Genomic DNA, 25,997 nt, shown 5'->3' with positions numbered 1-25,997 from the left:
ATATCTAACCTATTATCCCTTATTTGGATCACATCCTGTAATCCTTTATTAAACCATACTTTAAAAGTCCTAGTGGAAATTCCCGCTGGAAATTTAGGGTTACCTTGAATGGGCAAATATTTAGAGGATTTCCAATTAATCCCTAGCTCATGACACAATTTATGCCAGGCCAAGATAGGGTGCAGCAGAGTCCCCATCTTTGCCAGACGTTTAGGTAGCTCTTTCTTATCCAGATGGATCAGCGCTCTCAGACTAAATGGAGATACAATTTCCCTTTCCAGGTGTAGGTTAGTTATATACTCTGATTCCGTGATCCAATCGAGAATGTATTTACTTAATATGGCTAAGTTATAATATTTAAGATTTGAAAGTGCCAAACCTCCCATATTTGTATGTAAGGCTAGATTTTGTATGGATATACGTCTGCGTTTTTGTTTCCATAAGAACCCTGCTGTGAGATTATTAAATAAGGTTACATCTTTACTTTTAATCAGGAGCGGCAAATTTTGAAGTAAATAGAGAAGCTGGGGGAAAAAATAGTCTTAATCATGGCAACTCGCGCAGATAGCGAGATTGGAAGCGCATTCCACCTGTCCAATTCTTGTTTATATTTGAGAAAATACGGTGTAAAATTCAGATCATACCATGCATTAGGATCTTTATGAATTTTTATCCCTAGATAATTTATTGAATCTACCAGTTTAAAGGGATATCTACCCGGTGGAGTGTCATTTTGAGTAAACCATAAAATTTCGGATTTTTCTGGGTTGATCCTGTAGCCCGCAAAGGACCCAAATTGTTTAGCTAGAGTCATAAAATGTTGTATGGATAGATCTGATTCATTTATAAATAGGAGTAAGTCATCCGCATATAATGTAAGCACGATTTTATTTTTACCAATCATTATCCCGGATAAGTCTTGCCTTAATTTCACCGCAAAAGGCTCTAACGCCAAGTTAAACAAAAGAGGTGAGAGTGGGCAGCCCTGTCATGTGCCTTTACCCAGAATAATATCTGGGGAGGGTTCAGAATTTATTAATAGATTAGAGATTGGATTTTGATAGATTGTGTGGATCATTGTTAGAAAGTTACCCATAAAACCAAAAGTTGCTAAGGAACAGAATAAATTATCCCAATTAATGAGATCAAAGGCCTTTTCGGCGTCAATCGCCACCAAGGCCATATTGGATCTTTCTCGACATGTTTTGCCCTTATTCTCTAACCAAAAGAAATCCAGAACTGTCAAAACTCGGCGTATGATTTTGGACACATTTCTACCTGGCATGAAACCAACTTGATCCGCATGGACCAGATTTCCAATACAACTTTTCAATCTATTTGCTAAAATTGATGTGAGAATCTTATAGTCACAGTTTAATAATGATATAGGCCTATATGCCGCCATATTTTCTGGGTCTTTATTCTTTTTCGGAATGAGAGTAATTAAAGATGCCGAAAAATATCTAGATGGTTTCTTATTTTCTATATAATACGAATTGAACACCTTCACCAGAGTTTCCGGAACATATTCCAGAAGGATTTTATATAATTCCATCGGCAGTTGGTCAGGGCCGGGTGCCTTAGAGGTTTTGGCCGCCTTAATCTGTTTTGCAACTTCTTCCACTGTAATTGATGCATTTAATAACTCAAGCTCTTGACTAGATATCTTGGGATATTTCCTTATCCTTCCACTTGACACCGGAATAAGAAGACTATTGGCCAAGTTTGGTCTTATAGGGAAATATCCAATGAGCATTACATTATACTTGGGCCATGGACCCAATTGAGGTAGCAAGAGCAGCCTCTCTTCAGGGACAGACCCTGGGAACCCATGCCATACACTTGCAGAATGTTGCCACACAGCCGGTCCCTGCTGCTAGTGCTGCAACCTCCCCCCCTGTTTCTGGTAGTATATCCCGGATACCGCTGCCTGACAAGTATGATGGTACTACTGACTGTAGGGGATTTCTCAACCAGTGCAGGCTGCACTTCCGCAATGACCCTCACACCTTCCAGTCTCATCAGTTATAGGTCACTTTTATAATTTCTTTATTGAAATACAAGGCTCTAGCCTGGGTCTCTCACATTTTGGAACAGAGTGCTCAGTTCCTGAACAATGCAGATACCTTCATTTCTGCATTATCTTCTGTATTTGGGACCTCTGGCTGCAGAATATCTCTCTTGGATCTCTGCCAGAGCAATAGATCTGTGGCACAATACACCATCGAGTTTCACATCTTGGCACATGAGACCAGTTGGGATGGCAGTACTCTCAAAGCGGCCTTCAGGATGGGCCTGCATGAGCGCATCAAGGATAAACTAACTTATCGTGATGTTCCATTTTCCCTGGATGAATTCATAACACTTTGCATCAGTCTGGATTCTCACTTTCAGTAGAGACAAGCTGAGAGAGAGAACTTGCAGAATACTTCCCTCTAGTCCTCCTACCTGTCCAGTCTCTAGACTATCCTCTACCCTTTCAACACCTCCAGTTACCTCTGAAGAAGAACCCATGGATCTCTCTTCCCTTAAGCCCTCTGAATCTTAATGACAGAGAAGAAGGTTCTAATTCACAAAAACTAAAGAATTGTGATATACTCTCGGGAAAAGCCAATGCTTAGAGGATAAAAGTGGGGTACCTCTAAGCCTGGTCACTACTAATTCCCCTCACTCTTCTCGTAATCCTGGTACCTGTTACTCTTACCTTTCTTCAGAATTCTGTCCACGCTCAAGCCTTTATTGATTCAGAGGCAGCTGGAAATTTTCTTGATCACCGTTTCATGATTCAAACAGGGTTGCCTCTTCTTCTTCAGAAAAAATAATGTCTTAAAATAACCACTCTGGATGGTACTCCCCTTGGATCAGGTTAATCCATTTCAAATCAGCACCCCTAACCATTACTGTGGGAGTCCTACATACAGTTGAACAGTTGAACAGTTGCTGTCATGAACCAAACCTCCAGACTAAAAAGAAAAAGAAAAGGTCTGGGAGGCATTCTGTTTGAAAGGGCTGTGCGGGAATTTGAACCTGTGGCTCTGTGCTTACTAATCTGTTTGCTTGTATGTTGAGCCACAGCAAGTTCTAGCAGTTTAGGAGTTTCAAATGCAATAGCATGCAACTTAAAAGATCTGGTAAATGAGTATTTGTCTTACTTGTAATAACATCTGTGCAAAACACAGGTGCTCTCAATTTTGGTTTTACTCAGAACCAATCCTGTGCAAAACCTCCCTATTTAAGGCTGGCTGTTAGGCTGCACATTGTCCTCACATTGTTTTTGTTTTGTCACAAGCGAGAACCTGTTTCCTGCACTTTAGTACATATTTGAGGAAGACTTCACCTTTTCACCTGTTTACAAGGTTGTTTCCTGCTTTGTGCAAATCCTGCACTTCAGTTATTACCAGGAGAAAGGCTTTTCTTTTGACTCTGCATCTCTGCTTACTTGTTTGTTCCTTTCCACTCCTGGTGTATGTGGACATAACATACCTGAATAGTATATATTTAAAATACCCTGCATGTATTTGCTCAAAGTATTTTGTTATTTAAAAAAATCTGTTATCTTTTCAATCTATATGGCTTCTACTAATCTTCATTTAAAGCAACTGTTCCAGACAATGAGGCTCTCACAAAATATCCTGAGACAGAACTTGACAGAAATATCTGTTAAATGAGTATTTGTCTTACTTGTTATGACACCTGTGCAAAACACAGGTGCTCTCAATTTTGGATTTACTCAGAACCAGTCCTGTTCAAAACCTCCCTATTTAAGGCTGGCTAAAAGATGGTGTACAATCAAGAACCATTATCCTATTCCTTTGATCACTGAATTATTTGATTCGCTCCATAATGCTTGCTACTTTACAAATTTTGATCTACGTGGGGCATACAGTCTCATTCCTATATTCCCAGGACATGAGTGGAAGACTGCCTTCAACACGAGATCAATGCATTACAAATACTTCGTAATGCCTTTTGGGTTGTTGCAATGCCCCTGCTGTCTTCCAAGCATTTGTCAATGATGTCTTCCCTGACCTACTTAATCGCACTGTCATCGTCTATTTGGATGGCATCCTCATATTCCCCTCCACCCTTGAGGAGCATCATGAAAATATAAAACAGGTATTTCTTTGCCTTAGTAACAATTCTCTGGTAGCCATGCTGGAGAAATGTGAGTTTGATCAAGTTTAGATCCAGTTCCTTGGCTATGTCATCTCAAAGGAGGGTTTTGCCATGGATCCTACAATGCTAACCGCAGTTCTGGAATGGCCTCAACCCACCTCTTTAAAGGAACTACATATATTCTTGGGGTTTTCCAACTATTATTACAAGTTTATAAAGAACTTCTCCCAAATCATAGCTCTGCCAACCCAATTTAGATTCTCACTGACCACAAGAATCTGATGAACCTAGAGACTGCTCTTCGACTCAATCCTCGACAGGCCAGATGGGCCCTATTCTTTTCCCATTTTAATTTTATTGTCTCTTACCTTACTGGGACTAAAAATAAAAAAGCTGATGCAATTTCCCATCAGTTTCCTAAGTCTAACGACTCCTCTGAAGCTCCTATCGAAAAACATCATACCTCCTTCCTGTGTGGTTGCTCAGCTCAACACCTCTCTTCTTCAAAGACTGCAACGTGCCCAATCACGAAACCCTTCTGAAGCCCCTGCAGCTCCTGACATTCTTTATGCTCCTCCAATCCTTCGCTCTCCTTTGCTATCCTGGGCTCATGACAGCAAGCTGTCAGGTCATCCTGGTTTGACAAGAATCTTTAAACTCATTTCCCAACACGTGTGCTGACCTACCATGAAGTTGAACTCTCAAGATTATGTCAAGGCTTTTCAGACTTGTGCTGTTAATACAATCCCCCATTCCTTACCTCATTGCCTACTTCAACCATTGTTCATACCTAAACAACCATGGACACACATAGCCATGGATTTTGTTGTAGACCTTCCTCTTTCTGACCATCATACAGTCATCTGGGTTGTGGTGGATCAGTTCTCCAAACTTGCTCATTTTGTACCTTTACCTAAATTACCTACAGCCCAAGAATTGTCCACTCTTTTTCTGATACATGTAGTATGCCTCCATGATATACCCGTAAATATCATCTCTGACAGAGGACCTCAATTTATTTCCACCTTTTGGAGAAATTTCTGCAAATTACTTGGAATCACTGTTTCTTTGTCCTCTGGTTATCACCCCCAGACTAACGAGCAGATGGAAAGAACCAATCAGGATCTTGAAGCTTTTCTCACATATGCCAAATCACAGCATACTTATTGATCTGGGTTGTTACCCCTAGCTGAACTGGCAAAGAATACTCATTGGCATTCTTCCCTACCATACTCTCCTTTCCATGCCGCAGCTGGTTATCAACTTTGTGTTTTTCCTCTTGCTGCTCAGTTTATAGGAGTTCCTGCTGCAGAACATCATTTCACCAACCTCACTACCCATTGGCAATGAATACGCTCTGCTACGCTCATCTGTCTCCAGATACTAGAGCTTTACTGACCATCATCGAGCTGCTATTCATGCCTCGATATATTGGTCCTTATAAAGTTCTCAAAAGAATTTCTCCTGTAGCCTATAAAGTGGCCTTGCCCAGAACCTTGCACATTCATCCAGTCTTCCACATCTATCTGCTCAATCCCTACATCAAGACTCAGACTTCCTCCTCCTCCGCTCTTGGTTTATGGTGAACCGGAGTATGAGGTTGCCAAGATTCTAGATTCCAGGTACAGATGCAGGCAACTTCAATACATTGTGCACTGGAAGGGTTACTCTGTGGCAGATCATTTCTGGCTTCCTGCCCGTTATGTGCACGCTCCTTCCCTGGTCTCCAGGTTTCATGCTACTCATCCCGCCAACCCTTTATAGGGTCCTGGAGGTACCCTTTAAGGAGGGGGTTCTGTCACACCGCTCCCTGCTCTGTCTTCTTGTGGACGTTGCCACAGACACTGTTGGCTGTCCTCCTTTTGCCATGTCCGTTGCCATGGATGCGGCGACTCCTTCTGGTGCTCGGCGATAACATCATCGTCGCATGCCCGGTCCTTCTGATGCCAGTCTGGATCAGCTGTCTCCTCCTTGGCACGTCTCTACACCTATGTAAGTACCTTACTTACTTAGACTCCCTGCCCAAGTATAGGTGTTACGTTATGTGCTCCTGGGTGTTTATTTGCTGAACTGCTAAACTGCTGCTTACCTTATCCTTACTGAATTATGCCTGTTTCAAGACTACTCTGTTGCCTAACCCCTGAACTGCTGATTGCCTTTGTTGCTGATCTCTGCCTGTTCCTGACCATTCTACTGGATTACCCCTGAACTGCTAAACTGCTGGATTGCTTTCTGTTGCCAAACTCTGCTTGTCTCTGACCATTCTACTGGTTAACCCCTGAACTGTTGAATTGCCTTTCTGTTGCCAAACTCTGCCTGTCTTTGACCATTCTCTGCCTTACCCTTATTACCATGAAGGACTACCCTTTCTACCGTGAATACTGCTTACCTCATTTCTTAAACTCACTTTGTTCTGGGATATTTCCTTATCCTTCAACTTGATGCCGGGATAAGAAGGTTGCTGGCCAAGTTTGGTCTGATAGGGAAATATTCCACGAGCATTATACAGCCATACTATGTATTCACAGATTCCGTGGTACGCAGAAATACACTCCAATACACTGATCCATATTAGCACACACAGACACACTGCTGCATAGACACATTCACACACAGACCAACTGGTACACAGACGCACATTTACACACAGATTCACTGGTGCATAAACTCATACACACAGGCTTACACTCACGCACATGAACTTACTGGGTCACAGACTCACCCTCAGACATGGACCTACATGTACACACTAACTGTGTCAAAGACTGTCCCACACAGACTTACACTAACATTAGCAGGCTCACAAGTGCACAGACTTACACTTTCACACACACAGACTCACTAGTGGACAGAGTTACACTCACACACACAGACTCACTAGTGTACATACTTACTCTAACATACACAGACTCACAAGTGCCCAGACTTACTCTCACTCACACAGACTCACTAGTACAAATAATTGTGCTCACATACACAGACTTGCTAGAGCACAGACTTATTCTTACATACACAGACTCACTAGTGCAAATACTCTCACATACACAGATTCACGTGTACATAAATAAATTCACATAAATGGACTCAGCCACATACATTGACACACCCATACAAATTACAACATACACTTACAACAAAGACTCACTCTGGCACACAGGATTCAATATTCAGAAAAGTTTAAAAATATTTAAATTTTAAGAGATTGCTAAGTGAAATGGAAAGTTATAAATAACTTCATACTACAAACTTAGTTTCATTTTGTAATTAGGGGTTTATGTAAACTGAATTTACAAGTCTCTATCCTACAACATTACGGGGGGGGGGGATCTTGTACCGGGGACCCTCTGTTCATTAGGTCTGACACTGTGAACCATTATTATTCAAAGAATAGCTTAATACTTGATCAACATCTGACAGGAATTTTACTGAAAGCCCATACAGAATTATTTTATGTGAGGGATTTAGCTCACTAGCAGTGTCTGACATACAGATGTTAATTCGTCCTTTACTATCACTCAAGAGTTAAAAAATAACCCTGGACATGTAATATTAGCACAAAAATAGAGTTGCTATTGATTGAACTCGTATTATATTATTGTGCAAAAGCGCTAATATTTTTTTGCTCCACAAATAATATTTTGCTTTAAGGCAAACATAAAGTATAAAAAATAATTACCAGAAATAGTGATACAAAGATCTTCAAACAATATTGAGAGTATTATCCTTGCTACCTATCGTTTGTATTTATTAATTTTTTAAATGATTATTATGATACTTTATAATTTGTTAAAATTATTTTTATGTTTCCTAAAATTAGGATTATTTTATAGATATTGTGGAAAAGAATAGCCTCTAGTTGGTTCATATGTGTTGTTATCTGACCCAAGCTCCAAAGAAATAGGGGCGTGGTCGGAAATAGTAAAATCTCCTATTTGTGCTTTCATTCCAACTTTAAACAAGTTATCTGAACCAAGGAAGAAATTGATACGTGAAAATGATCTGTATTGTTTAGATTCATATGTGAATATACGAGAATTGGGGTTTAAATGTCACCATATATCCCTAATCTTGAGTACACTGCAGAGTGATTTAAGAATCCTAGCTGCTTTTTGAGAGACTTTGGGGATTTTTTGCTTGGTGGTCTGTAACCTATCAATATTGTTAAACACCATATTGAAATCTCCAACTACCACTAGGTTGGTATCTACGTGTTCAAACAGTTTCATCTTCAAAGTCTCCCAAAAGGGTTCAGCCACCTTATTTGGTCCATACACATTACACATTGTATAGAGAAGAGAATCCACCATTATGTTAAGAATAATAAAACGCTCCTCTGGATCTATCTGCTTGGAAATAATTTGATATTTTAGCCCTTTTCTAATGAGAATTGCTACTCCTCTTTTTTAAAGGCACATGGAGTAAATATCACTTCTTGGACCCAGTTAACCTGCAATTTTTTGTGTTCTCTTTCTGTGAGGTGTGTTTCTTGTAAAAAAAAAAAAAAACATTGGCTTTATATTTTTTAAGATGTGTTAAAATTCTTTTCCTTTTCATCAGACTAGAAATACCCCCCACATTCCAAGATACCATTTTTAACTGTGGCATTTTAATTTAGCCATATTAGCAACAAGGAGGCGAGAAAAAAAAAAAAAAACACGTTTCCCCTGCCGTCCAACGTCCCACGCCCCCCACCCCACCACCCCATAATATAACTTTACCCGGTACTGATTGATATTATAAGCCCTAGTACTAAACACATTGTACCAGCAACTGCACATACATTTGTTATAGTTGTTTTCATATACTCTCTTAAACAAAAAAAAGAGGGAGTATGTAGAGAGCTAAAAAAAGAGCCTACCTGTAAAAAGGCCCTCATCTCGGCCTTATTTAAGATAACATAGAATAGGCCCCAGAATCTAAATCACAGTTTCTCTATTACCTACCTAATGATCTTCTTTATATTTATCTACATATCTCTTGGCTTCCTGCGGTGTTCCTAACACCACTAGTTCATTATCAACATATACTTTAATTTTGGCTGGATATACTAGTCTAGCTGACAAGCCTAGATTAATTAACGTAGTACAGTATGGTGACATTACTTTTCGTTTACTTGCTGTATGAAATGACAAATCCTGAAATAACAGAATTCTATTTTGATCTATTTCTAATGCTTGCATCTTTCTATTAGTTCTGAGAATATTACTCTTGTCTTGAAAATTCAGATATTTCACCATAATAGGGCGTTTCTGTGTCATGCTTTCTGATGTATTCCTAATGGTACCTATCCGATGTGCTCTCTCTACCTGTATGTTCTGTTGCTGAATTCCAAGTAGTTGTGGGAGTGTTATAGCTTCGAAAGAAATTAAATCCTGATAGGTAGTGCTTTCTGGCAACACAATAATCCTGATAGGTAGTGCTTTCTGGCAACACAATAATTCTTAAATTATTACAGCGTGCTCTATCTTCTAGTTCCTCAATTTTATCATTAAGGTCATTGATTTTATTACTATGCTGTTGAATTATTTGTTCTGACTTAAACGCCGAATCCTCAATTTCAGATATTCTCGATTCAGCTTCTGAGAGCCTTGACATGAAATTTTTCATATCTGAGACAAGGCTGATAGACACTGAGACAAGCCTGATAGATACTGATAGATGGCATGCATACGCAACACAACATGTCGCATATAGTCATAAACCGGAGATTTTTTGGGAAACAGCCAAGGCTGTGATTAGAGGGGAAATTAAGAAATATATGTGCATAAATAGGGCAAAAATGCATTTACGGGAAACCGAATTATCTAACTGCCTGAGAAATTCTTATAATGCCTATATAACGGCATCTACACAGACTAACTGGCAGAAATATACTAAAGCAAAACAGGAGTGGGATTCATTTAGCTTGCAGAAAGCAACTAGTCAAGACTTGCGTCAAAGAACTACTTTCTATAGATATGGTAGTAAAATAGGTAAGCTTCTAGCTAACTGTGTAAAAGTGTATAAATCACATAAAACCATTAAAACCATCGTAGTGGATGGTACTCGAGTCATGGAGGCAGAAGCAATTAAAAAAGGTTTTGTCAAATTTTTTAAAAAACTATACTCCGCCCCACAGATAGATGTACAAAATAGAGAACAGTTTTGGGAAAAAATCTCACTCCCAAAATTACACACAGATGAGATGGATAAATTAAATTTACCTATAACTGCAACTGAAGTAGGTCAAGCTGTAGACAAACTCAAATTAGGTAAGGCGGCAGGTCCTGATATGCTCCCTGCTGAATTCTATAAAATTCTTAGGGAAGAGACAAATTTAACGCTTGTAAAATTATTTAATGAATACCTATGTAATGACAGTGTGCCTTCAGCCTATTTCGTAGCATCCAAAATTGTACTTTTTCCAAAAAAAGATAAAGATCCAGAAATAATAGACTCATATCGTCCTATTTCACTGCTTAATGCAGATTACAAAATATTTACAGCAATTTTAGCAAACAGACTTAAGCAAATTCTCGGCTCTCTGATTCATGTGGACCAGGTCGGCTTCATGCTATATAGGAATCCAGCTGCTAGTATCCGTAAAATCTTACTTCTTTTAGATTTTTTTCTTTCAGAAAAGATAAATAGACTATCAGATCCTGCGATTCTCTCGCTAGACGCCCAAAAGGCAATTGACTCGATCATGTGGGACCACCTATTTTTTACTATGGGACAATTTGGTTTTAGGGGTCATTTCTTAAATTGTATTAAAGCTATATACGCTAATGCTTCCTCAGTACTGTTGGTTAATGGCATACCCACAGAAACCTTCCATATTTTGACAGGTACAAGACAGGGCTGCCCGATCGCACCGCTTCTTTTTAACCTGGCGATTGAACCTTTGGCATTGATGCTGAAACAAAACCTAGAAGGAATCCGGCTAGGAGACAAATATCTTAAATTACTTTTATATGCAGATGATTTACTACTATTTTTGAACAACCCCGAACTTGAGATTCCTATCTTACTGGAAATAATTGCTAAATTTGGATCATTCTCGGGGTATAAAATAAACATAGCAAAATCAGACCTTCTATGGTTAACAAGGGCAGCAAATACTGGTTACACTCCACCATTTAAAGTAGCGGATCATTATATCACATACTTAGGGCTTAAAATCAGCACAGACCCGGCGGAATGTTATTCCTTGAATTATTCACCACTTTTAAACAAAATTCAGGCAGAGCTTAGAAATTGGGCAAGAATTCCTCTTTCACTGACGGCAAAAATTAATTTGATAAAAATGATTGTATTACCCAAACTGTTATATATAATGCAAAACATGCCCATTTTTTTTTAACAAAACCTGATCTCAAATGCTTGGACAGCTCTATCAGGCTGTTTATCTGGGGCATAGGTAAAAAACGTATAGCTTTACAGAAGCTGTTGCACCTTAGACAATGCGGAGGCTTAGCACTCCCCAACCTTTTTACTTATAATAAAATTTGTATGGCAAAGGTAGCCATGGATTAGCTTACTGAGGGGAGCCATGTAGCCTCACTGGAAATAGAACAGAAATTAGTTTTACCATTTAGTTTGCAGGCCTTGTTACACTGTCCTATTAAGGAACTACCATGTAAGGTCAAAAACAAACTCACATTCTCTCAAATTATTAAAGCCTGGCAGTGTATCCGGACTGATATGAATGATAATTTACTAATCTCAAATTTAGTCCCTATTGTAGGGAATCCCTGCTTCCCTTCGGAATTAAAAGTAAAATGTTTAATAGATGGGCCATTTCAGGCCTTAAATATTTATCTCAATTTAGGGATCCAGAATCCATCCGGGTGTGTACATTTGCAGCTCTTAGAGATCAATTTAAACTTAAAAATACAGAATTTTACGCCTATTTACAAGTGGGACACTGGTATAATGAATCTATTATAAACCCTACTAAGGAGTGGGTGCACCCAGGTATTAAAATGGAGCTTGCTCTTTATAAGGCAGGTAAACACTGAATTAGTTACTGGTACCGGATGGTGCTAATGGAGGTTGGTGAAGCAAATTTATTGGATATATGCACAAAATGGAATAAAGATATTCAAACAATAGACCTATATAAAATAAAACAGAGTATAATTGCGGTAGAACACGCTACCCTTTTGGCCTCATGGCGAGAATCACATTTCAAAATTCTAAATCGTATGCATATACCTCCGGCTAGCTTAAATCGATGGTATGGAAATGTATTAAATCTGTGCCCACGATGTAGTTCTATCAGTGCCGACCTGGTCCACATGTTTTGGAGCTGCCCGAAGATTCAACAATTCTGGCAACGGGTACAATTTTGGATAAACAGGTTATTAAACATGCAGATAGCCTTAGAGTTGCAGCATATTTTTTTTTAGCGGATTTGAGAGACTTTGGGGAATATGTCACTAATATTGATTTCATCAACACAGCAATTTTGGGAGGCAGGTATCTCATTTTGAAAAACTGGAAAGCTACAAGAGAGCCAACAATTAATAATCTAACATTCCTACTTCACTCCCAATACTTAATAGAACAACTTGATAGTCTTAATCAGGGAATAAACCAACAATACAAATTTGAAGGCAAATGGTTAGAATTTATCAGGAGATATAGAAACAACATATAACCACATCTGAAACTTTTTTTTTTTTTTTTTCCTTGCTGTGCCCGGCCCCCCCCCCCCTCACACTCCCCCCAACCTATAGGAATATATATAGAATATGTTATACTGTTTTCTGAAACACTAAATTAAAGCTTGGTAGTAATCTTAGTTTAAGTATAAAAAGAGCATATTTCTTTACTGTTGTTTACTGTTATTTGAATTCAACAATGTGTAGAAGAAGTTGAGGTTTTTCTTTTTGTATAAATATGTTCAATAGTCTGTGAACATAACAGAAGACATTTGCTTTTAAGGTCATTATACCACAACTGCTTTGGATGATAATGTCTTGTAATGTTATACTATGATGATCTGGGAATAATGTTTATTCCCTGTTACTGTATTGTCAACCTCAAATAAAATAATATAACCAGAAAAAAAATATATATATTTTTATGATTTTTTAACTTATGTTTGTTTATAAATTACAGATGACTAAACGTTCAGAGAAGTGTTCATATGTATATGAAAAAGTGCCATTTTACTGCCCATTGAATAACCCAAACCTAAATCCAAGTACATGTTATTTAATGAAGTTAAAAATACAGAATACATGTTTTACAAGTGAAAGTGACTGGGGTCCAACACTATATATGAAGAATGGTACTGCATTAGGTAAGTTATTTTATTTTTAATTTTCTTCATCTTGTTTAGTTTTCTTTTTCCCCCAAATTGCCTTGATTGTTTACAACTTTCATTATCTGCAACATATTTCCCTTCTTAGATTTCTGTTCTGAAGATACAGTTCCTGAAAAAACGAATTTAAGGAATTTAACATCTTTACTCTCCATTATATTACCATTAGCACTTTTATTGGTTGCTTCCCTTACATGTATAATTAAAAGGTAAGTGACAAATTCTGTGGCCACCTAAGGAGAAATAAAGCTTTAGCTTACCAAACACAATCCTTTCATTAAGTTTACATAATGTTATCTCTACAAAAGTCATCATTCATTTTTGTAGATAAATAATTAAATAAGCTGTTCTAAATTATTGTGATCAAAACCCCAGAGGGCTAGATTCCAAGCAACGCGCTATTTAGAGCTTCCGCTCACACCTTAACTCCACTTGAAGTAAACATTTTGCATCCGTCAGGTTGTGGGCATATTACAAGTTGTAAGTAAAAAGTTTTCGAACAAGCGCTAACCTAACATGGGGAAAAATACAAACCGCATTAACATGTTCTAACCTAGACATCAATGGTGTGTGAAAAGTGGAAAAAACACCCATATACCCAAACCTGATTGTGTTTAACTAAGTTAAAAAAATTAAAATAAAAAAATAAAAAGTTAAATTATTTTATTGCTAAAAAATGGTAATCTTCATTGATAATTGTATTAAAACGAAGCACAAGAAAATGAGGTATGCCTGTATATACTGTGTGTAAGTATATATATATATATATATATATATATATATATATATATATATATATATATACTGTATATACTGTATATATATATATACAGTACATATATACTGTATGTATATATATATATATATATATATATATATATATATATATATATATATATATACATACATTCATAGGAATATCTATTTAATAATACTTAGAACATATTATTGACTACAAACGGCTCTAATGCATATATATATATATATATATATATATATATATATATATATATATATATATATTCATTAAAATTATTGGGGAGATAAAAATCTAAGATTAAAATCCTCCATGTCTCAAAAGTAAATCAATATAAATGTTTGCATAGAAAATTAGCACATCTAGGCAAATACCCCGCTTACGATTCCCCAGTAAAACTCCACATACATTGTTACCAATGCACCAGAGGATTCTATTTATGTGTTTATATGTGTACATTTGTCTGTAAATAATACCTGAGACATCATATCTTTGAGCCCTTATAACTTTTTTATGCAATTCTTTAAAAATAATTTTTATTAGACTGTTATTATGAGTGTAACTGAAGTGTACAATATAATTTGAATGTGTTTTGTGCAACCTTTTTGTTGAGCGTAACAGTTAACCAGAGCTCAGAAGTCGCTCTATCCTGATGTGCGTTAAATTCAATTGCACTCAAGCGAATGAGTTTAATTTGAACTTGTAATACGTGTGCTACTTCTGATTTACGTAAAGGGCAGCAAGGTTTAAACATGTTGTCCCTGTGTACTTCGTTCTCCATTGCAAACTTTTACACAGCAGAGAGCTCTCATTATTTCTATGGGAGACATCTCGCCACTTGCAGAAACAGTCCATTTTTTTCATGTAATTGCCAAGAGTCCATGAGCTAGTGACGTATGTGCTAGTGATGTATGGGATATACAATCCTACCAGGAGGGGCAAAGTTTCCCAAACCTCAAAATGCCTATAAATACACCTCCTACCACACCCACAACTCAGTTTTACAAACTTTGCCTCCTATGGAGGTGGTGAAGTAAGTTTGTGCTTGATTTTTATGATTTCTTCTATGATAAGCACCTCTAAGCATTCTGAAGCCTAATTCCACTCAGAGTACAGTGTTTGTCAGAGGGATGTGAAGAGAGTATCGCCTATTGAGTTTTATGGTTTCTCTCACAGGAAATCTTTTCAAAGGTTCTCTGTTATCGGTCGTAGGGATTCATCTCCTACCTCCCTTTTCAGACCAACAATATACTCTTATACCATTACCTCTGCTGATAGCCAAACCAGTACTGAAAACTATCTGCTATATGTGGATGGGTTTCTTTCGGTAAGTATGTATCATTATTTAAGACACTCTCAGCTATGGTTGGCGCTTTATGTATTTATATAAAGTTCTAAATATATGTATTTACTTATATTTGCCATGAGTCAGGTCTATTTATATTTCCCTTTGCAGGTTAGCAGTTTCAGTATGGGAATCATGTTTTAGGACATTTTTTTTTCTTACTAGGGGTAATGTTTATTGTTTAAAAATATAGATAATCCCTTTATTACTAGGGATGGGCGAATGTGTAAATTTCCGAATTCAAATGTTAGAATTAATGTTATTACCAAAATTTATAAATCCAAATGTTGATAAGAACGAATATAATATTCAGCACTGGTATATTTCCCTCATCTCTAAAACATGCACTGGTCACACCTATCCTCAAAAAACCTTCCCTTGATCCAACCTCCCCTTCCAATTACCGCCCTATTTCCCTACTCCCTCTTGCCTCAAAGCTCCTCGAAAAGCTAGTTTACGCACGTCTATCCCATTTCCTTACACTAAACTCTCTTCTTGACCCACTGCAATCTGGATTTTGTTCCCATCACTCTATAGAGACAGCAATTATCAAGGTTACCAATGACCTACTTACAGCAAAATCCAAAGGCCACTTCTCTCTGCTTATCCTCCTTGACCTGTCTGCAGCCTTTGACACTGTTGACCACCCTCTTCTGCTCCAAACCCTCCAATCCTTCAGCATCTGTGACACAGCTCTCTCGTGGTTCTCTTCCTATCTGACTAACCGTACATTTAGTGTAGCTTTCTCCGGAGCATCCTCTGCCCCATTACCACTTTCTGTTGGGGTACCTCAAGGCTCTGTCCTTGGTCCCCTTCTCTTTTCAATCTACACATTGTCACTAGGTTCCTTAATAAAGTCCCATGGGTTTCAATACCATTTGTATGCCGATGACACCCAAATCTACCTCTCTGCACCAGACCTACCTCCTTCCTTACTAACCCGTGTCACTAACTTGTCTTTCTCACATCTCATCTTGGATGTCCTCTCACTACCTTAAGCTAAATCTCTCCAAAACTGAACTCCTTATTTTTCCCCCTTCTTCCAATGTCTCCACCCCCAAAATTTCTATAACTGTTGATAATTCCATCAATACCCCTACCCCGCACGCCCAATGTCTTGGGGTCACACTTGACTCAGATCTTTCCTTCACTCCTCACATTCAGTCCTTGGCTAAAGCCTGCCGCTTCCACATTAAAAACATTGCTAAAATTAGACATTTCCTTACACAAGATACAACCAACATTTGAATCCACTCTCTCATCCTTTCCCACCTCGACTACTGAAATTCCATCCTCTCTGGTCTACCTAGCTGCCACATAGCTCCTTTACAATCCATTATGAATGCCTCTGCCAGGCTCATCTTCCTTACTCGTTGCTCTTCATCTGCTGCACCTCTCTGCCAATCCCTTCAATGGCTTCCTCTTGCCTCTAGGATTAAACATAAAATCTTCACCTTGACATATAAAGCTCTCAACTGCACTGCTCCCCCCTACATCTCAGAAATTGTCTCTAGATACTCTCCCTCCCATCCCCTTCGATCAGCTCAGGATCTCCTCCTCTCCTCTTCTCTTGTTACTTCCTCACATTCACGTTTACAGGACTTCTCCACACTGGCCCACATCTTGTGGAATTCCCTGCCTCGCTCCATAAGACTCTCCCCTAGTTTTAACAGCTTCAAGCACTCCCTAAAAACTCTACTATTCAGGGATGCATACAACCAACACTAACCTTTCCTAACGCCATTGCTTTCCCCTTAAACCCTTTAGATTGTAAGCCTATGAGCCAAGCTGTTTACAGATCTCGGCAGGGCCCTTTACCCACTTGACCCCTAAAAAAGCTATCTTGTACACCGACTATGTTTACAGCGCTGCGGAATCTGTTGGTGCTCTACAAATACCTGATAATAATAATAAAAATAATAATATTCTTAAAAATTCTATAATCAAATGCTATTTACAGTTTTCGAATGTCACTTTCGAATTTGAATGTTTATAATTATATTGAATGTCCACATTCGAAATTTCGAATTTAACATTCTATTTAACAAATACTATTCAGAAGTTCAATAGTTCATGTGGTAGGGAGGGAATCTAGTAAATTGATACATAATAGATACAAATATATCATTTCAAATGTTTCTATATAGAATATTGCATAATTCGAATATAACATTTAAAGAAAGCATTAGAAATACTATTACAAGCATATAAATTCAAATTTTTCGAATTCGAATATTGCATAATTTGAATATTATATTTAAAGAAAGCATTAGAAATACTATTACAAATATAAATTCTAATTTTTCTAAATGAATATTTTCAAATGTAGTCTTAAAATTCGAAACTGAACATTCGAAAATCGAATGTTAGAATGTTATGTAAACATTCAAAATTCGATTTGAACGAATTAATGTGTTAAAATTCGTTTCATTTTACTAATGTTGCGAAACATTCGCCCATCCCTATTTATTACCTATTCCCTAGTTTTGCACAACCAACACGGTTATATAAATACACTTTTTACCTCTGTGATTACCTTGTATCTAAGCCTCTGCAAACTGCCCCCCTATTTCAGTTCTTTTGACAGACATCCATTTTAGCCAATCAGAGCTGGCTCACCTGAACTCCACATGCGTGAGCGCAGTGTTATCTATATGACACACATGAACTTACACCCTCTAGTGGTGAAAAACTGTCAAAATGCCCTGAGACAAGAGGCTGCCTTCAAGGGCTTAGAAATTAGCATATGGACCTCATAGGTTTAGCTTTCAACTAAGAATCCCAAGAGAGCAAAGCAAAATTAGTGATAAAAGTAACTTGGAAAATTGTTTAAAATTACATTCTATATCTGAATCATAAAAGTTTATTTTGGACTAGACTGTCCCTTTAAATTCTGTGGCCAAATTATGCTCGCGAGGGCGCAAAATATTATTTATTTATTGGTGCAAATGTGCATCTATGATTACGCAAGATCGTCATTTCCTGTGTCTTAGTTGACACCAGGTTGTTTGGCGCAAAGTTGTGTCTGTTATGACGCGAGCTGCGTCATTTCCAAATGTTTATTGGCGGCAAAAAATTTTTATACTTCCTTTTGCATCATGAGTCATACTTGGCGCCAAAAAAATTTACGGCTAGATTTGGAGTTTTGTCGGTAACGACCCAAAAAACTAACGCCGGCTTTTTTCTGGCCGCACCATAAAAATAACTCTGGTATTGAGAGACCACATAAAGGCTGCGTTAGGCTCCAAAAAAGGAGCGTAGAGCATTTTTAACGCAGCTTCAACTCTCGATACCAGAGTTGCTTACGGACGCGGCCAGCCTCAAAAACGAGCTCGTGCACGATTCCCCCATAGGAAACAATGGGGCTGTTTGAGCTGAAAAAAAACCTAACACCTGCAAAAAAGCCGCGTTCAGCTCCTAACGCAGCCCCATTGTTTGCTATGCGGTAACCCTTCCTACGTCTGCACTTAACATTCTAACATGTACCCCGAGTCTAAACACCCCTAACTTTACACTTATTAAGCCCTAATCTGCCGCCCCCGCTATCGCTGACCCCTGCATATTATTATTAACCCCTAATCTGCCGCTCCGTAAACCGCCGCTACTTACATTATCCTTATGTACCCCTAATCTGCTGCCCCTAACACCGCTGACCCCTATATTATATTTATTAACCCCTAATCTGCCCCCCTCAACGTCGCCTCCACCTGCCTACACTTATTAACCCCTAATCTGTCGAGCGGACCGCACCGCTATTATAATAAAGTTATTAACCCCTAATCCGCCTCACTAACCCTATAATAAATAGTATTAACCCCTAATCTGCCCTCCATAACATCGCCGACACCTAACTTCAATTATTAACCCCTAATCTGCCGACCGGAGCTCACCGCTATTCTAATAAATGGATTAACCCCTAAAGCTAAGTCTAACCCTAACACTAACACCCCCCTAAATTAAATATAATTTACATCTAACGAAATTAATTAACTCTTATTAAATAAATTATTCCTATTTAAAGATAAATAGTTACCTGTAAAATAAATCCTAATATAGCTACAATATAAATTATAATTATATTATAGCTATTTTAGGATTTATATTTATTTTACAGGTAACTTTGTATTTATTTTAACCAGGTACAATAACTATTAAATAGTTAAGAACTATTTAATAGCTAAAATAGTTAAAATAATTACAAAATTACCTGTAAAATAAATACTAACCTAAGTTACAATTAAACCTAACACTACACTATCAATAAATTAATTAAATAAACTACCTACAATTACCTACAATTAACCTAACACTACACTATCAATAAATTAATTAAATACAATTCCTACAAATAAATACAATTAAATAAACTAGCTAAAGTACAAAAAATAAAAAAGAACTAAGTTACAAAAAATAAAAAAATATTTACAAACATAAGAAAAATATTACAACAATTTTAAACTAATTACACCTACTCTAAGCCCCCTAATAAAACAACAAAGCCCCCCAAAATAAAAAATGCCCTACCCTATTCTAAATTAATAAAGTTAAAAGCTCTTTTACCTTACCAGCCCTGAACAGGGCCCTTTGCGGGGCATGCCCCAAGAAGTTCAGCTCTTTTGCCTGTAAAAAAAAACCATACAATACCCCCCCCAACATTACAACCCACCACCCACATACCCCTAATCTAACCCAAACCCCCCTTAAATAAACCTAACACTAAGCCCCTGAAGATCATCCTATCTTGTCTTCACCTCACCAGGTATCACCGATCCGTCCTGGCTCCAAAATCTTCATCCAACCCAAGCGGGGGTTGGCGATCCATCATCCGGTGGCTGAAGAGGTCCAGAAGAGGCTCCAAAGTCTTCATCCTATCCGGGAAGAAGAGGCGATCCGGACCGGCAACCATCTTGATCCAAGCGGCATCTTCTATCTTCATCCGATGACGACCGGCTCCATCCTGAAGACCTCCACCGCGGACCTATCTTCTTCCGGCGACGTCCAACTGAAGAATGACGGTTCCTTTAAGGGACGTCATCCAAGATGGCGTCCCTCGAATTCCGATTGGCTGATAGGATTCTATCAGCCAATCGGAATTAAGGTAGGAAAATTCTGATTGGCTGATGGAATCAGCCAATCAGAATCAAGTTCAATCCGATTGGCTGATCCAATCAGCCAATCAGATTGAGCTCGCATTCTATTGGCTGTTCCGATCAGCCAATAGAATGCGAGCTCAATCTGATTGGCTGATTGGATCAGCCAATCGGATTGAACTTGATTCTGATTGGCTGATTCCATCAGCCAATCAGAATATTCCTACCTTAATTCCGGTTGGCTGATAGAATCCTATCAGCCAATCGGAATTCGAGGGACGCCATCTTGGATGACGTCCCTTAAAGGAACCGTCATTCTTCAGTTGGACGTCGCCGGAAGAAGATGGGTCCGCGGTGGAGGTCTTCAGGATGGAGCCGGTCGTCATCGGATGAAGATAGAAGATGCCGCTTGGATCAAGATGGTTGCCGGTCCGGATCGCCTCTTCTTCCCGGATAGGATGAAGACTTTGGAGCCTCTTCTGGACCTCTTCAGCCACCGGATGATGGATCGCCAACCCCTGCTTGGGTTGGATGAAGATTTTGGAGCCAGGACGGATCGGTGATACCTGGTGAGGTGAAGACAAGGTAGGATGATCTTCAGGGGCTTAGTGTTAGGTTTATTTAAGGGGGGTTTGGGTTAGATTAGGGGTATGTGGGTGGTGGGTTGTAATGTTGGGGGGGGGTATTGTATGTTTTTTTTTTACAGGCAAAAGAGCTGAACTTCTTGGGGCATGCCCCGCAAAGGGCCCTGTTCAGGGCTGGTAAGGTAGAAGAGCTTTTAACTTTATTAATTTAGAATAGGGTAGGGCATTTTTTATTTTGGGGGGCTTTGTTGTTTTATTAGGGGGCTTAGAGTAGGTGTAATTAGTTTAAAATTGTTGTAATATTTTTCTTATGTTTGTAAATATTTTTTTATTTTTTGTACTTTAGCTAGTTTATTTAATTGTATTTATTTGTAGGAATTGTATTTAATTAATTTATTGATAGTGTAGTGTTAGGTTAATTGTAGGTAATTGTAGGTAGTTTATTTAATTAATTTATTGATAGTGTAGTGTTAGGTTTAATTGTAACTTAGGTTAGTATTTATTTTACAGGTAATTTTGTAATTATTTTAACTATTTTAGCTATTAAATAGTTCTTAACTATTTAATAGCTATTGTACCTGGTTAAAATAAATACAAAGTTACCTGTAAAATAAATATAAATCCTAAAATAGCTATAATATAATTATAATTTATATTGTAGCTATATTAGGATTTATTTTACAGGTAAGTATTTATCTTTAAATAGGAATAATTTATTTAATAAGAGTTAATTAATTTCGTTAGATGTAAATTATATTTCATTTAGGGGGGTGTTAGTGTTAGGGTTAGACTTAGCTTTAGGGGTTAATACATTTATTAGAGTAGCGGTGAGCTCCGGTCGGCAGATTAGGGGTTAATAATTGAAGTTAGGTGTCGGCGATGTTAGGGAGGGCAGATTAGGGGTTAATACTATTTATTATAGGGTTAGTGAGGCGGATTAGGGGTTAATAACTTTATTATAGTAGCGGTGCGGTCCGCTCGGCAGATTAGGGGTTAATAAGTGTAGGCAGATGGAGGCGACATTGAGGGGGGCAGATTAGGGGTTAATAAATATAATATAGGGGTCAGCGGTGTTAGGGGCAGCAGATTAGGGGTACATAAGGATAACGTAGGTGGCGGCGCTTTGCGGTCGGCAGATTAGGGGTTAATAAGTGTAGGCAGATGGAGGCGATGTTGAGGGGGGCAGATTAGGGGTAAATAAATATAATATAGGGGTCGGCGGTGTTAGGGGCAGCAGATTAGGGGTACATAAGGATAACATAGGTGGCGGCGCTTTGCGGTCGGCAGATTAGGGGTTAATAAGTGTAGGCAGATGGAGGCGACGTTGAGGGGGGCAGATAAGGGGTTAATAAATATAATACAGGGGTCGGCGGTGTTAGGGGGAGCAGATTAGGGGTACATAAGGATAAAGTAGGTGGCGGTCGGCAGATTAGGGGTTAAAAAAATTTATTTGAGTGTCGGCGATGTGGGGGGACCTCGGTTTAGGGGTACATAGGTAGCTTATGGGTGTTAGTGTACTTTAGAGTACAGTAGTTAAGAGCTTTATAAACCGGCGTTAGCCCAGAAAGCTCTTAACTACTGACTTTTTTCCTGCGGCTGGAGTTTTGTCGTTAGATGTCTAACGCTCACTTCAGACACGACTCTAAATACCGGAGTTAGAAAGATCCCATTGAAAAGATAGGATACGCAAATGACGTAAGGGGATCTGCGGTATGGAAAAGTCGTGGCTGAAAAGTGAGCGTTAGACCCTATTTTGAGTGACTCCAAATACCGGCGGTAGCCTAAAACCAGCGTTAGGAGCCTCTAACGCTGGTTTTCACGGCTAACGCCAAACTCCAAATCTAGGTCTTAGTTTTATTTTACCCCATTTCCTATATGCTCCTTGCCTTCTTTATGCTTAGAGGGCTATGCTATTTGCCTTTTTTGCTTATTTTTAGAATTTGCATTTTTTTCCCATTCCTGAAACTGCTATATGAGGAAATAAGATATTTTTGTTTAAATGTTATTTTTTCTTTTACATTTTATAAGAACTCTCAACCTGATCCTGTCTCAAATGCTGGTGTAGGAACCATGCTGCCTGAACACAGTTCTACCAAAGCTAAGTGTATCTGTTGTAAGCTAGCTGATATTATATCTCTGGCTGTAGTATGTAACAGTTGTCATTATAAGCTTTTGCATGCCGAAAATGTTTCTATTAGTACTAGTACAGCACCTGTTGTTCACTCAACATCTAATTTACATTAAATCCCTGTTGATATGAAAAATTATATTGCTGATGCAATACAGAAGGCTATGTCAGCTATTCCACCTTCTAATAAGCATAAACGTCTTTTAAAACTTCTCATGATACTTATGAATTTTGTAATGACCGACAACATACTGATATATCCACTTCTGATGAGAGTCTCTCTGACTCAGAAGATCCTACTTCAGACATTGACATTGATAAATCAACTTATCATTTTAAGATTGAGTATATTCGTTCTTTGTTGAAAGAAGTGTTGGTTACTTTGGATATTGAGGAGTCTGGTCCTCTTGATAACAAATCCAGTAAACATTTAAATTCTGTTTAGAAACCTCCTGTGATTACTTCTGATGTGATTGCTAAGGAATGGTCTAAGCCTGGTACTTCTTTTGTTCCTTCTTCTAGATTTAAAAGGTTATAAACTTTGCCAGTGGCTAATTTAGAGTTTTGGGAAAAAGTCCCTAAGGTTGATGGGACTCTTGCCAAGCGTACTACTATTCCTATGGAATGTAGTACTTCTTTTAAGGATCCTTTAGATAGGAAAATTGAATCTTATATAAGGAAAGCTTATTTATATTCTGGCTATATTCTCAGGCCTGCCATTTCTATGGCTGATGTTGTGGCTGCATCGACTTTTTGGTTGGATAGCTTAGCACATCAGGAAAAATATTCTGATTTGTCTAACATTGTTCATTTGCTTCAACATGCTAATCATTTTAACTTTGATGCTATTTTTTGATATCATCAAGATTGATGTTAAATCTATGGGGCCTATCTATCAAGCTCCAAATGGAGCTTGAGGGCCCATGTTTCTGGTGAGTATTCAGACTTGCCAGAAACACAAGTTATGGAGCAGCGGTCTAAAGACCACTGCTCGATAACCCTGTCCGCCTGTTCTGAGCAGGCGGACAGGAATCGCCGGAATTTAACCCAATCAAGTACGATCGGGTTGATTGACACCCCCCTGCTGGCAGACAATTGGCTGAGAGTCTGCAGGGGGCGGCGTTGCACCAGCAGCTCTTGTGAGCTGCTGGTGCAATGCTGAATACGGAGAGCGTATTGCTCTTCGCATTCAGCGATGTCTGTCGGACCTGATCCGCACTGTCGGATCAGGTCCGACAGATATATGATAAATAGGCCTCTATGTCTTTGGCTATTTTAGCTAGAAGAGCTTTATGGATCAAATCATGGAATGCTGACATGGTATCTAAATCTAGGTTACTATCTCTATCATTCCAAGGTAATAATATATTTGGTTCTCAGTTGGATTCTATTATTTCCACTATTACTAGGGGGAAGGTTTTTTTTTGCCCCAAGATAGAAAATCTAAGGGTAAATCTAAAGCTTATAATCGGTTTTGTTCCTTTCATCAGAATAGAGGACAGAAAACCGTTCCTTCATCTAAGGACTCTGGCTTCAATTCAAAGCCATCTTCGAGTTGGAATAAATCCAAGCCTTATAAGAAACCAAAGCCAGCCCCCCAAGACTGCATGAAGGTGGGGCCCTCAAGCCAGTTCTACTGGTGGGGGGCAGATTGAAATTATTTCAAGATGTTTTGGCAGGTTCTGTTCAGAATCATTGGATTGAGAATATTGTCTCTCAGGGGTATCGAATAGCTTTCAGAATAAGACCTCCTGTGAGAAGATTTATTTCTCTCTTACGTTCCAACAAATCCTGTGAAAGCTCAGGCCTTTCTGAAGTGTGTTTCAGATCTGGAGCTTTCAGGGGTGATTGTACCAGTTCCACTTCTGGAACAGGGTCTGGGTTTTTATTCAAATCTATTCATTGTCCCGAAGAAGAAAAATTAATTCAGACCAGTTCTGGATCTGAAGTTTTTGAATCACTTTGTAAGGGTCCCAACTTTCAAGATGGTGACTATAAGGACAATTCTGCCTTTTGTTCAGCAAGTTTATTGCATGTCCACAATAGACTTACCGGATGCATATCTTCACATTCCGATTCATCCAGACCACTATCAGTTTCTGAGATTCTCTTTTCTAGACAAGCATTATCAATTTGTCGCTCTTCCATTTAGCCTAGCAACAGCTCCAAGAATCTTTTTGAAGGTTCTCTGTTCCCTTCTATCCGTAATCAGAGAGCAGGGTATTGCAGTGTTTTATTATTTGGACGATATCTTGGTACTGGCTCAATCTTTTCATTTAGCAGAATCTCACACAAATCAAATAGTGTTGTTTCTTCAAAGACATGGTTGGAGGATCAATTTAAAAAAAGAGTTTCTTGATTCCTCAGACAAGGGTTACCTTTTTAGGTGTCCAGATAGATTCAGTATCCATGACTCTGTCTTTAACAGACAAGAGACGTGTGAAGTTGGTTTTAACCTGTCTAAACCTTCAGTCTTGATCATTTCCTTCAGTGGCTATGTGCATGGAAGTTTTAGGTCTCAAGACTGCAGCATCGGACGCGATCCCCTTTGCTCGTTTTAATATGAGACCTCTGCAGCTTTGCATGCTGAATCAGTGGTGCAGGGATTATACTCAGAAATCACAATTGATATTCTTAAATCCCAACACACAACTCTCTCTGACTTGG

At 38.4% G+C, this 25,997-nt stretch overlaps 1 protein-coding gene across 1 annotated transcript in view; it reads left to right on the top strand.

Annotated features, from left to right (window-relative positions):
• The first annotated feature begins 13,567 nt into the window (after window positions 1–13,567).
• Window positions 13,568–25,997, top strand: part of CRLF2 (cytokine receptor like factor 2) — a 57,928-nt gene continuing 45,498 nt past the window's right edge. Inside the window, exon 1 of the mRNA XM_053704902.1 lies at window positions 13,568–13,635. The gene's annotated coding sequence lies outside the window, so the exon portion shown is untranslated. The remainder of the gene's footprint in view (window positions 13,636–25,997) is intronic.

Source organism: Bombina bombina, chromosome 3, assembly GCF_027579735.1.
Source record: "Bombina bombina isolate aBomBom1 chromosome 3, aBomBom1.pri, whole genome shotgun sequence".
NCBI lineage: Eukaryota > Metazoa > Chordata > Amphibia > Anura > Bombinatoridae > Bombina > Bombina bombina.
Note: the sequence above shows the minus strand (reverse complement) of the source record. Positions and strands in the feature narration are given on the sequence as shown.